The sequence below is a fragment of the Homalodisca vitripennis genome, chromosome 5, assembly GCF_021130785.1.
Source record: "Homalodisca vitripennis isolate AUS2020 chromosome 5, UT_GWSS_2.1, whole genome shotgun sequence".
NCBI lineage: Eukaryota > Metazoa > Arthropoda > Insecta > Hemiptera > Cicadellidae > Homalodisca > Homalodisca vitripennis.
This window is the reverse complement of record NC_060211.1, coordinates 133,360,487-133,375,294: the sequence shown is the minus strand read 5'-3', so window position 1 is coordinate 133,375,294 and position 14,808 is coordinate 133,360,487.

Sequence of the window (14,808 nt, the reverse complement as noted above, 5' to 3'; positions counted from 1 at the left end):
TAATATAAATTAACATTTTACGTCAAAAGGCAACTAAAACTGGAAGAGAGTAATATAAAACTTTCTAAGCTTTACTATTTTGTTTAAAAAATACGTAACTGCTTTACGAAATTGCACATTTTCTAATTTAAATGTTCCTATATTTTAATAACTGTACCGTTTAAAGTACCATGTAACTTAATTCATAAATAACGGTCTATTCGGCTTATGCAGGATACATACGATTAAATCTAATTCTAAATTATTAACATATCTCAGCTATCATTTCTTCACATCTGCTGGTAAATAATGCAAGATCAGCTTTGTAAAGTTCATTTAGCCAGGTTCAAAAGGAACAGACAGTGATTGGCCATAATTTACTAATAAGTATAAGTCAATGCTACTGTCATTGTCACTGCCCAGAAAGTAGCTTTTACACAAAGGCTCTTTCGTTTGATGTTTGACCAAAGTAATTATGAAACTCAGGCACAGCTTTTACTCGTGATCAAAGTGAAATTTTTAATGACCGAAGGTCCTTTTCAACGTGTTTTTATACCTTGAGTAGACGAAACTTGTACATAAAGGGTTACTTCCATGAATTTCACACGTGCTAAGCTTTCACACGAATTTTCATTTGTAAAATGATTTCCAGATACGTTTTTCTTGGCCAAAACAGAAGTTGTGGCTTAGTACTTTGATAATATATTTTAATTTAAACACGGATCTACCAATAAAATATTGTTCATATTACTCATTGGTACGAAGATTACATATTTAATCCTAATAAATTATTTGTGAAATTTATCTTGCATGTTTTGCTTTCACGGCGTCCTGTGGTCTCTGATATGAACATAGGTCTTTTCTTATTTGCAAAATCCGTTCAAAATACGCCTTTCTGGTCTCTATAGTTGCGAAATATTAATTGTCAGAGCCTGTAAAATGTAACCAACTGTTCTGTTTTAATATTGTTTTATGAAAGCAAAATATTATATTTAATTATTAAACCACTATTTTATTTTATTTAATTTTTTTATAGTGTGAAAGCATAGAGTAGGCTTTATATTAGCAACTCGTCTTATTCCAACATTTTCTGCATCGTTGTTCTGCATCAAAGTTAGAAATGTTCAAGATCAGAAAATGAAAAGATTAGTGTTATATATTGAATAAAACTGTTAATATAATTTTATAGAGTGTTATATACCCTATTTTAGTTTATTTAGACAGAAGTAGAATATCTTACATCTGTGTATGAATGCATATTTTCTTGATCGGTAACCATGGAAAAATTAAATATGAAACAAAAAGATAATAGGACAGGATTAAACTACAATTTCCATAAATGTTATACTTTTTGAGAGATTTTCATGAGCGTTCTAACAGAGCAAACTCGTCGTTGATGTTTGTTAAAATTTAAGTTGTTACTATACTGTAACTCCACCGTATTAATGCATTCACCGAAAACGTCAAGAACTTCTACTTTGGGTTTTTATTCATATTGGCATAAAATATGTTTAGTGTGATATCACTGGAACTATTTATTCAAACTCAATATTAGAAGCAATTCAATGCAGAGAGACTGTGGGTAATTGTATGTTTCTGTAGTACAATTGTCTAGTGTAAAAGTCTTCTGATGCGTTTTATGATTTTTTAAACTTATGCGAAACCCCATAGCAAATAATCCATACAGCATTGTTTTAGATATATGGGGTCCACAACAACACAAATTAGATATTGGAAAAAAAATAATTGTATGGCAGCATACCGTAAACTAAAACAATTACAAAAACAGAGCCGATAGCATGTAACGCTACGGAGAGAGCGAGGCCAAGTAGTGGCATTTAGTACATCAAGAAAAAGCTTTACAACACAAGCCTCAGCTTGTCACAATGCTCGGCTTCAAACAGTCTACTGCGAGATGGTAGTCGGATATGAAGATCGTGTAGTAGATTTTCATGCGTCCTAACATAAAAGGAACCATATTGAATACGCTCAATATTGGTTTTTACCTAGTACATACTTTTTCTATATAACATTTTAATAACGTATTCCCCTTAAAAGACTATATTATCATTCCTGGACGCTGCTATAAAACTTAAGGACTCGTTCCAACCCACACACTGGTCAAGTAGTCCGTTAAAACCCATGTCTTTTTCATTTAGTACATAAAAAAGATTTGTAACAACATTTGATCTATTTAATATTGATACATAGCATATAAAATCTAGCAAACAAATAAAAACAATTATCGTATTCCATATTGACTGATGCAATTAAAGTTTATTTAGTTTGCAACTATACACACTTGCCTTAGCCATTTTTCCAAAGCGATGGGTTTAGTAAATTGTAGTTCATTTATAACATAGCATTTATTACATATTGATTAGGAAAAGGGAAACTCCTTTGTAAAAATCTGTAAATAGCCCTTATAGCAGTTACCCGCAAATTCACATACTAATTTTTAATTCGGAGGGCGCAGTATTCTTATTCGAAGTCATTTATTTTGTAATATCATGTCACCATATTATGTTTTTTTAAACACAAAATAGCCTTAAATCTGACAATTGTAACTCAATGTATACTGTTTAAGACATGACTTAGTTTATAGTTTTTTACTCGATCTTATTTCACACTTTTGGAGGTACGATCATGCACTATTGATATTAATCAATTTAATCTTTGACTCTAGAATTAAGATTGCTTGTCCTTATATCACGATCAAGAAAAATATTCTCTATACTAAATTTAAAATCCTCATTTAATTACTTACTGACTAACTCATTACTAATTCTTCTCATTCCTGATATCATAGAAAATTTAAATTTGGTAAACGTACACCTCATTTTAAAACCTAAGAATTTTCATAAAGATCAAAATTCAATAGTGGTTCAAATGTTTAAAAGATGGAGCAACCCATAGATGAACTATATTTCATTTTGAAACTTCTGTAAATCATGAAAGATAAAGCTTTGACATACTCGTGTCTTATGCTGGTAAAACACTTAAATAAAATATCAGTTAAAATACTCTTGGAGCCTCGAAAGTTACAATATTTTTGTTTCCTATCTTCCCCATTGTTATACTTGGGTTTGGAATGTATGTGTGCATTACTATAAGTAATTTGTGATTAGGATATACTCAGGCTACATGAAAAAATTTTTATGTTTTGATAAAAAAATATATAGCCCCAACAGAGTTCCAGAAATTTTTTCAGTTTCAGATAATAGTATATCCATAAGAAAATCTTGTAGCGGTGGTTGCTATGGTTCTTGGTACGCTTCTTTATTGGCCTACTACAGAACTAAAATAATAAGTTAGCTCGTCAACCTACTTTTGTAATAAATTAAAAACTTTTTTATCATTGTCTTTCCCTGGTTTATATGTCTGATACTTCAGCTTTGTATTGTTTAATGAAATATATATGTTATTGATGATGTTTTGGTCTGTTTACTCAATTTTCTTATTTCATAACGTAGTCGAGTATATGGAGATCGATAATAAACCTGTTGACCGTCTGTAAATGAAAATCTAATATCTAACAGTTTGTGTAGGGAGCATCAGATATTGGTGTACATTATTGTATTTTAGTGGGGTCTGTTTCACTCTATGTTATTAACTGAACTGCTAAACTAATAAATCCAGTATTATTTTCAATACTTCCAAATATAACATTTTAAAATATTTTAAAGTAAAAAGCAGCTGATTAGATTTTTGGCCATAAATACCAATGTTTTTTAGTTTTATTTATTGTGTTATAAATTTATGACATAATTTGCTAATTAAAAAAAAGTCAGTGAAAACACATTGGTTAGTAGAGTGAAACGCCGCCTACCGCATCAGAATACGACGATCCAGTCAGAAATGGCAGCGCATAATGTACTTCACAATGTGTACCTAAAACACAAGCCGCCATTTCTGATTGGATAAACCTTTTGAGATGCGGTTTGCGGCATTCAACTCTACTAAGTGAGCTCTTTCAAATGAGGTATCACTCGACCCATGCTTCAATTTAAGATTTCCATGTTTTTCCTCTGTGGGCCGTCCCCCCATGGTTGGCATGTCATGGGTAATAGCAATGAGCAATGAAAAATAGTTTACATAGCCATATGACACTGTGAAAAGTTTATAGATGTTATCACCTATGGTTTTTAAAATATTAAGCCGTACCCATACTTTTCAAACACCCTGTATTTATTTTATTTACAATATTTATAAGTCATTCTCAACTAGCTACGCAATACAGACGTTTTTGTTCAGATAGTGGTAGTTTAAATAAATACTAAACGATATATTAGTGTTTCAATCAATGAGAGTAATAAATAATAGAAAGAGAAGGAATAGTCAAAATTATAACGCATAGTCAATACATTACAAATATATGAGATTCATGCAAAATCTTAGAAAGGGTTTAAACACGTTCTGTATTTCACAATCGAATTCTACGAATACAGTTTTGGGCACATAGGGTTATTATTAACCATCACAGTATCGCAGTTGTAAGGGTATTACAATTTATCGGAAAGGATGAGTGTTTGATTAAATGAGATTTAAGTTACAAACTTCCTAGCAGGATTGCCCTGTTTTCCAACATAATAATAGTTTGTTAAATCAGGTCAAAAAAGAATACGAAAAAACTAATTTAGCACTAAAAACAATTATACAAAAGTGAGTGATAAATCTCAAGTTTAAATGAAATAGCTCTTCAAACATCATCAGAGGTCGTCTAGTGTGGGTGAGCTGGTGTGTGTTCAAACCTCAAGAGTTGACCCAGTTACAGTATAATTTATGAGATCCTTGAATCCTCTGGGTAACACAACAGTACTTTAGAGTCCTTTCATTTTATTGTTCCCTTGCGTATTCCATAACTTGCTAAAGCAATAACAAATCTGAGCCTTTGTTTCAAGAATATTTCGATATGATAGCGTATAGTCTTGGATTGATGTATAAATATGTAAAGTTTTAATATAGCTAATTAGACATAGTTTGAACATTTTTTAAGATAAAATGTAACTGGTGTATTCAAAAATCTATATTCTGTAGGATTTTTTTTAACTGTAAATATATATGTATATATAATATTATATTATATATTATATATATTATATGTATATATACAATATATAATATAGATTAATTTCTACAAATTAGGTTATTTTAACTGAATTATTTTAATGGGCCCTGGTGTAAAATAAACTGTCTGATATAAAGAGGGGATGTTGTATTAATAAACACTGCTTATTAGAGTTGAAAAATATTCATATTGATTCGGCACGACTGCTTTAGTTGATAATAAACCATTATTTAAATATGTGATTTTAGAGCTTAGAGAATACATGAACTAGCAACCCCTGAAGGATGGGACCAATCTAATTGTGTATGAATCAAGAACTTGATGGTATATTTGACTCAAAGTACTTATCACCTCGTAAAAAAGAATCGCGATTGTTTTAGCCATCTATTGACAGAACTTATTATAACGGACAACATGGCCTTACAGAAGGACAATCACGGAAAATTAATGTGTGTAGTAACCTGGCAAACAAAATATTAGCGTAGATAATTACATTATTATTTACAAATTTATTTTATATTAAATTCAAAATAGATGTCTCGCATGATAGAGCTAATTTATAATACGAAAAAAAATGTAAATTTTGTGTTAACGGATAAGGCGCGCGAGTTAGTTAATCGATGATCTGTTGAATGGCTACAAAGGTCAAGAGGAAAAATGTTATTACAAGTGCCAAATATGTTATTATTCCGCACAAATATTTACTTCCAAAACGTAGGAGAAAAATAATACTCAAAAGTAATAAAAACCAGAGTTAAGAAAATATATGCATAATAAATAACGCAAATAAATAATCTTTAATTAATATTTTAAACCTTACAAAACATCAACTTTTATGAACATGAACTCCCTTTAGTAACAATTCATTCAAATTAGGAAAAACATTTCCTAGCAAACGATTCACTCGGATATTACTATTAATTTAAACAACCACTATCTAATATTTAATACCTTGAGATTGGCCGAAAAATAAGTAAAGATACAATTTGGTAGAATTTGATCTAAATTTCAACTTTTATTTATTTTATGAAAACAATTTGCAAAACAAAAATGTGTCTTAGCTAGATAAACCACCAAATTGAAATCCTTTTATGGTTTAAGTCTGACTCTGGCAATGTTTTAAAAATGTCTGAAACATAAAAATAGCAAAACAAATAAAATCTATAAAAAATAAACAGTAAATTTCTTCTTGCTTGCTTTTTTCATGAATCCAAAGAATAAAAAAAATATATCACAGGTGTTTAAACCTAATTTAGTTAATTAAATTAAAAAATATTTTAAAACAAAAATTTGTTTTAAAATCTTACAATTTTATATATTTTATCAAATTTATGGCTACTCAAAAACTAATCTAACCATAGAAAACAAATGTTAAAAAATCTATTTAGGTGAACAAAAATTTTAAACATTTTCATCGTTAGAGTATTTAAAAAAGAAGTTCAGCAGTAATACCCTTGTTTATATAACCTATGAAAGGTTTTGGAAGAAAGTCAAAATCACAACTACCAAAATTTTGTCACACAAACTTCTCATGGAATAGATATCGTAATAAATCCGTATCTTCTTTCCATTTAGCAAGCTAACGAAAAAATGTCATTTACTCTAAATTTTAAACATTAAATAATGGTATTATCAATAATTATATATGTCGTAATGCTTTAAATTTTAGGATAAAAAACTAGTTCTATGTACACGGTAAACGCGTGTAATAAAATAGTGTAGGTTAGCCTCCAGATATTATCTTACTTATCCCTTGCTTTCGAGCTTGCAGCTTCGATAATGTTTGAGAGCTTTGGTCCACCGAGACGTATGAACTGAGTAATAAAAAATTAATTACCATTAGTTGAATTATAATAAGAATTTATACATTACCGGGATAGATTAAAATGTCAATTAGACTCAACGAAAGAAAAAGAGAAGATTCTAAATGAATCTTTAAATAAAGATATATTAATATCGAAGTAACTTTATATGCAATAAATAGATTCACTAGGGTATTATTGTATAAATGTACTTATAACTCTGTACTCGAGAGAGCTGACAATAAACCGTGACGTCATAACATTGTTCAAACACAACAAGGACTTTTGGTTTTTTGTGTCCCTGCTTTAGTGTAACGTTAATGTATTGTTACCTGTTTATTTGTTTTATTACTCGAATAGTTCCAAAGTTTAAATAAATCAACTTATAATAAAAACGTTTTTATGTATTTTTAATTATATTTCCAACAATATAGTATGTACAAAAATTAAAAAAGACATTTTTTCAAAAGAACATATGTTTTGATATAATTGAAATAAAATAGGTTTGTGTCGTATGGGATTTAATTTCAAATATATAATTTGACTGTCCGCAATTTTCCATTGCTTTTTTGTTTAGCATAATCAGTTACTTATGATGCTAGAAAGTGTTTTATGGAATAACGTATAATAATCCTATTACAAATAAATACTCGTAAATGCACTGAAAAATGTAAAACATCATAGTAATTATCCATAATAATAATAATACACATAATTAATATATGCGCTCTCCTACTAATGTTCTACATGTAATGATTGTTATCAAAAAGAGACTAATGAAGGTAAAAATCTATTATCACTAAAATTGCGGAATTGACTTCCGTCAATCACTGAGCCCATATGTTATATAAATAATTTTCCTTTCTTCTTTAGAATTACTGTACATGAAATATTATCTATATTATTATACTTCTGTCATGTAATTTTATCATAATACTCGATAAGCAAGAATAATCATTAACAGTCTATAAATTAATTTTGTTGTAAAGTGTTTAATCTATATTTACAAAAAGACATTAAATATTCTGGTTTCATATAAAAGGCCCACCTTTAGATGATCAACAGCTCAAATATTCTTTTAAAATACGAATATATTCCATGAGAAGTTTGTGACAAATTTTGGTAGTTGTGATTTTGACTTTCTTCCAAAACCTTTCATAGGTTATATAAACAAGGGTATTTACTGCTGAACTTCTTTTTAAATACTCTAAACGATGAAAATGTTTAAATGTTTTTTTTGTTCACCTAAATAGATTTTTAACATTTGTTTTCTATGGTTAGATAGTTTTGAGTAGCCATAAATTTGATAAATATATAAAATTGTAAGATTTTAAAACAAATTTTGTTTTAAATATTTTTTAATTTAATTAACTAAATTAGGTTTAAACACCTGTGATATATTTTTTTATTCTTTGGATTCATGAAAAAAGCAAGAAGAAATTTACTGTTTATTTTTTATAGATTTATTTGTTTTGCTATTTTTATGTTTCAGACATTTTTAAAACATTGCCAGAGTCAGACTTAAACCATAAAAGGATTCAATTTGGTGGTTTATCTAGCTAAGACACATTTTTGTTTTGCAAATTGTTTTTCATAAAAATAAATAAAAGTTGAAATTTAGATTCAAATTCTACCAAATTGTATCTTTACTTATTTTTCGGCCAATCTCAAGGTATTAAATATTAGATAGTAGTGGTTGTTGTTTAAATTAATAGTAATATCCGAGTGAATCGTTGCTAGGAAATGTTTTCCTAATTTGAATGAATTGTTACTAAAGGGAGTTCATGTTTCATAAAAGTTGATGTTTTGGTAAGGTTTAAATATTAATTAAAGATTATTTATTTGCGTTGTTATTTATTATGCATATATATTTTCTTAACTCTGGTTTTTATTACTTTTGAGTATTATTTTTCTCCTACGTTTTGGAAGTAAATATTTGTGCGGAATAATAACATATTTGGCACTTGTAATACCATTTTTCCTCTTGACCTTTGTAGGCCATTCAACAGATCATCGATTACTAACTCGCGCGCCTTAATTCCGTTAACAAAAATTTACATTTTCGTATTATAAATTAGCTCTATCATGCGAGACATCTATTTTGAATTTAATATAAAATTAAATTTGTAAATAATAATGTAATTATCTACGCTAATATTTTGTTTGCCAGGTTACTACACACATTAATTTTTCGTGATGTCCCTTCTGTAAGGCCATGTTGTCGTTATTTAATAAGTTCTGTCAATAGATGGCTAAAACAATCGCGATTCTTTTTTACGAGGTGATAAGTTACTTTGAGTCAAAATATACCATCAAGTTCTTGATTCATACACAAATTAGATTGGTCCCATCCTTCAGGGGTTGCTAGTTCATGTATTCTCTAAGCTCTAAAATCACATATTTAAATAATGGTTTATTATCAACTAAAGCAGGTCGTGCCGAATCAATATGAATATTTTTCAACTCTAATAAGCAGTGTTATTAATACAACATCCCTCTTTATATCAGACAGTTTATTTTAACACCAGGGCCCATTAAATAATTCAGTTAAATAACCTAATTTGTAGAAATTAATCTATATTATATATTGTATATACATATAATATATATAATATATAATATAATATTATATATACATATATATTTACAGTTAAAAAAATCCTACAGAATATAGATTTTGAAACACCAGTTACATTTTATCTTAAAAAAATTGTTCAAACTATGTCTAATAGCTATATTAAAACTTTTACATATTTATACATCAATCCAAGACTATACGCTATCATATCGAAATATTCTTGAAACAAAGGCTCAGATTTGTATTGCTTTAGCAAGTTATGGAGAATACGCAAGGAACCAATAATAAAATGAAAGACTCTAAAGTAGTACTGTAAGCCCTCCGATATTAGGCCAGGAGAGGCTCATGGTTAATAAAAGGGATAGCGTTTTTGCCGGCCACCCACCCTAGCTCGTAGGGAAATTTTAGAAAAGTGGTTGAGAAGGGTCTTGAAAATAATTACTCACGTTTTCTCCCACCTTTGTTTGAGTCCCAATCTATATTCAAAATGCACTAAAAAACACTCGTAGGCGCACCCAAACTAAAACTAACTATATGTGTAACCGGTGTGTTCGCATCTCACTCCACCAAAATAGACTTACTTCACACACACTCTACATTGCCAATTAATCCCTCCGCCTAACATCCGAGCCCTCAACTCGACTGCCGACTCGTGCTGACGATAGCTGACCCTTGAGCATTTTTCACCTCAACTCAGCACGGCCAGTCACCTCACATCCACGGCGGATTAAAAGGGACTTGGGGTTAGTCCCCAGTTAATTTACACACTGTGTAATTACTAAAATACCATCTAAAAATTACTATATTAAAAATAGTAGTGTGCGTGCGCGCTAGCACATCACTCTCCCTTTCAGGAAAGATGGATCATACAGAATTTTTTTCATGGTGATACATCTTAGATTCTCAGAATATAACAAACCATTTACAATACTTCAAAAAAAAAAATGTTATAGGATAACATTTTTACATTACATCATTTTTTCACAAACTTAAAAGGACAAAATAGTATTTTAGGCCTGCGTAAGTTCTTATAAATCTACAATTTAATTCTTACTTGACATTGACAATCACTTTAAGATATATGTCCTCCTAACTACATTACATTTCTTGAGCTTGGCAAGTCCCCCCACAAATTTATAACAAATATAGTCTTGTGCAAACACTGACCTGACTGGTTTCAGCACTACAATGAATTTCACAATACCGTACGTACTTCAAAGGCGGGCTTGGTGTATTGAATTGAAACAAAGGAAGACTCCTGAATAATTTCTGCGAAGCGGAGTTCCATGTTCTACTCGAATGGTTGGGGCTTGCCGCTCAGCAACTGAGGACATCCTCGCACAGGTTGGCCATTTTCCTGTGACAAAACAAAAAAACTACGCAAAGTACACTATTCAAAATGAACAAAATAAACATTGAAACTATGATAATGTAGAAATAGTTCAGTGGGGGTTTCTATACTTTCTTTGATACTAGGGTACAACAAACATGTGTATCATTTAAAAAGCCCTTGTTAAGATCTAGTTCTATGTGATTTATCTTTAAGATTGTCCTTCGACTTTTTTTGCATTGTTTTCAAATAACAAGCTACTGTTTTTAAAGATTAGATTTTCTTCGTGAGATAGCAACAGGTTAATCTTTGTGGATGTGCAAATGGTTAATGTCAAATTTATATTTTATATTTCCTTGAGTCCTCGAGAATAACTTATTATATTTTACCAAAGATAGCGCAACTTGAAGCCTGTTTTAATATTCCAGACTTGTTTAAAGTTTAATTCTAAATAACCTAGATGTGGTGGAGAGAGATAACTGAGTTTTCTCCATCAGAACTCCTCATACAGTTAAGTATGACTTTATATGGTTCCTTTAGGCTATAGATCCAATCATTGCCGTTTTGGATCCCATACAGGTGAAGTTACATTTATGGTTAAGGTTCGCGAACATTTTTCTGTGACTAGGTTAGATCCCATGAATAGAGCGAATATACAATCATTAACGCTATGATGCAATACATTTATAGAGAGTTAGGACACAAATAAAAATGACTTAGTCTACACTGACTTAGTGTGTTAAAATCGATAGGTGCATAATACTGTCTCTCTTTGGAGATCAACAAATAATCAAACTTGTACATTCCATTTTAACCAATGTTGAAGGTTTGTTTTGGTACAATGGAATAATAACTTCTACTTTATAAAGTTCAAGACGTCTGTCTTGCGAACTTAAAGGTACAGTTACGATCAATCTAAATTCCTGTCTTGGTGGCTAAAGCATGAGCAGTGCAAAAGGTGTAATACATAAATACGTCTTCTTCATTAACTGGTATAAATTAGTTTCAAATGACGAGGTATGACTTTTTCCTATGTCAAGCAATATGTTTACAAACTCATGGGGTGGTAGTAATTTGCTGCTTATTCTACCTGTGTTTACTAATTCTAAAGCTTGCCTAAACTCAACAATTCTTAACTTTGCTTCATCTATGGTTTGACCTAAATGACGTGCTAGACTGACAGATTTTAAATGTTTTGTTAATGAACGATGTAGCATAATGTTTTTCTTGTTCGAATCCTTGGAGTGAAGTGATTAACATGCTATTTGAATGAGTAAGTTTAGTCATTATCTCCTCTGAATATGGCTTTAGTATTTGTTACCATCTTTTCATTCATGTCTTTCATTAAGGTGATTTGGTTTTCTCTAGAACTCAACAGTGATCCGCTAATCTTTTTTATCTCTTCAACTTTAAACTATTAACTTGTTCCATATCTTCGCTAGTGGGCACACACCAAACAACCATTTTCAATGCATATCCTCCTGCAATCAACTAGTCCTCGCTTGGAGCGTTCTGTAGGTAGAAGTCTAAATAAGTCACTTACAATCGGATTCATACTGGTCTATCCCGGTCTTAATTCTACTATATTCGAAAGCAAAAGTCCTCATCCCACACATTTACACTATGTGTTCGTATAATAAACTAAGGTCTGTTGCACAATTGTCTTAAGTGACTCAAGTTCGTCTCCTTATTTCTATCATATTAAAATCTAATACAATCTTCTCATTCATCCTCGGAAATAATTGTGTCATGAAGTTTCTTGAAAACGATTCCCTGTGTCATTTCATTCTCTGCCATTCCTGTCTCGACAAAGAGTACAAGTATTCCTGAAATCCATCATTTAGATCCTAATAATTGTTTACTTCATGAATATCCTGACTTATTCGAATTTATTTTATTACGTACAGCTTGATCTTATGTTTCTTATCTTAAACCTGCGTAGATATAACTTCTTTCCTTATAGTGTACTCCAATCACACATTTGAATTGTTTTGGATCCTTTAATTTGGCTTTTATTCACACACCTTGCATACCCATTCATCAACATTCGTTTCACAGTCATACAACATTCATACTCACGCATACAACCCATTCCAATTCGGAGTAACTATTGCATTCTACTTTGTACGTGGTACTCTAAAACATCTTTTACTTACACATCAGACAAGAAGCATAACATACTAACGAGGAATATTTTTGTGTATCATATAACATCCTCAAATAACAAACAATACATAATTATTCAATACATTGCGTTTACTTTATAACTACTAAATAAACGATGCAATACACGTTCACTGTCATAACAATATGTATAATACAATTCCTATTATTTAATAAACTTCATAGTCTTTGAATCTACACGGTTTTTCTTCTATCTCTTATGGATCTAAAAGGGCCTGGTCGCTCTTCTGCGGTTCCTGGGCTTGGTTTCTCTCCTGTCTTGTTCTTCATTTTGTCCGGCTACTCTATTGAATGCCTCTTCATGGTCTTCGGTCTCTTCAATGATTTTCTTCCTGTTTCTTCTTCTTCTGCTACCTGAGCAGCTTTTGGAATCATTTTGGCTACTTCCTTGTTTCTTGCAACTTAAAACTCGGTGACAGGTTTTACTCGATTCACATGTAACAGTTACATTCTTCCTTTTAATTCGGAGTAACGAACATTCAAAATCTGAGATATACCTTGGACAATTGTGTATGGACCTTTTCCATGGTCCTAGACAACTTCTCACTTTTCTTCACTCTTCCTTTTTTCACTTGGGGGCACGTGAAGGTATACTCGTTGGCCCTCTTCAAATTTATTTAGCTTAGAATTCTTGTCGTATTGTCTCTTTTGCTGGGTTCTTGCATGGTCCCTTGGCATTGTTGAGTACAAATTCCTTACGGCATTCAACTTCATCTTAAGATCTTCGACATAATCAGGGTAACCACCATCTTCTTCTGTGATCAATAGATCATCTTCTAAGGGAGTCCTTCATCTCTCTTCCAAAGACTAGCTCAAAAGGAGAAAATCCTGTTGAATCATGCACTTGAGAGTTATAAGCCATATTTACCATTGGTAGGAGCTCGTCACCCAGTCTGTTTTGATTTTCGGTTGACATAAATGACTTAGCATCTTGGGTATGGATCTATGAACTCTTTCTGTTCTACCATTGCTCATGGGATGATATGCGGTGGTTTGAAGTTTCTTTATTCTTAGTAGAGCACACATGCTTTTCATTATTTCGGATGTGAAATTTGAGCCTTGATCAGTAATTAATTCACAGGGTACTCCCATCTTCGTAATGACTCTCTGCACAAGTGCTTCGGGCTATTGTTTCTGCAGTTTGGTCTGGCAATGCAATAATAAAACTCTCCGTACCTTGTAAAATGATCTATAACTGTCAGTATGGTATTTGTTTTTTGGAGCTTGTTAGGGGTTAATGGGCCAACAATGTCACACCACACGAAATCCGGTATCCAAATTCTGTACTTTCTTGAAATTTACCATAAAGGTGCTTTAGTTTTTCCGTAATCCATTCTTTTATTGCATGGATCACATTGCTCTGATAAAGGAGACAACATCTAATTTCATTTTCGGCCAATAAAACTTTTCTTGGATTCTTAACATCGTCTTCTTGATACCCTCCATGACCTGCTGTCGGGATATCATGGTGTAAACGAATAACCTTCTCTCTTAACCGTCTTGGAACGACTATCAGTTTGTCTGTCCTGCCTCTTTATATAGATGACTCCTTGTGGACTTGTTTTTGAACTGAGGGTATTTTTTCAATCTCTGGCACTCTTCATCCTTACATTGATTTTCTTTAAATGCTGTCCCACATCCAATATAGGTAGACTTTCCACAGTATTCTTGCACACAATTCTGCTCAGACAATCAGCGTTTTGATTTTTTTATCCCTGGTTTATGGAATACCTTGTAGTCATATATTCAGCCAATTTCAGTGCCCATCTAGTGAGTCTACTCGAAGGATCTTTTAGCGACAGCAGCCCATCTGATTGCGCTGTGATCAGTATACAAGGAGAATGATCGTCCGTACAGGTAGCATCGG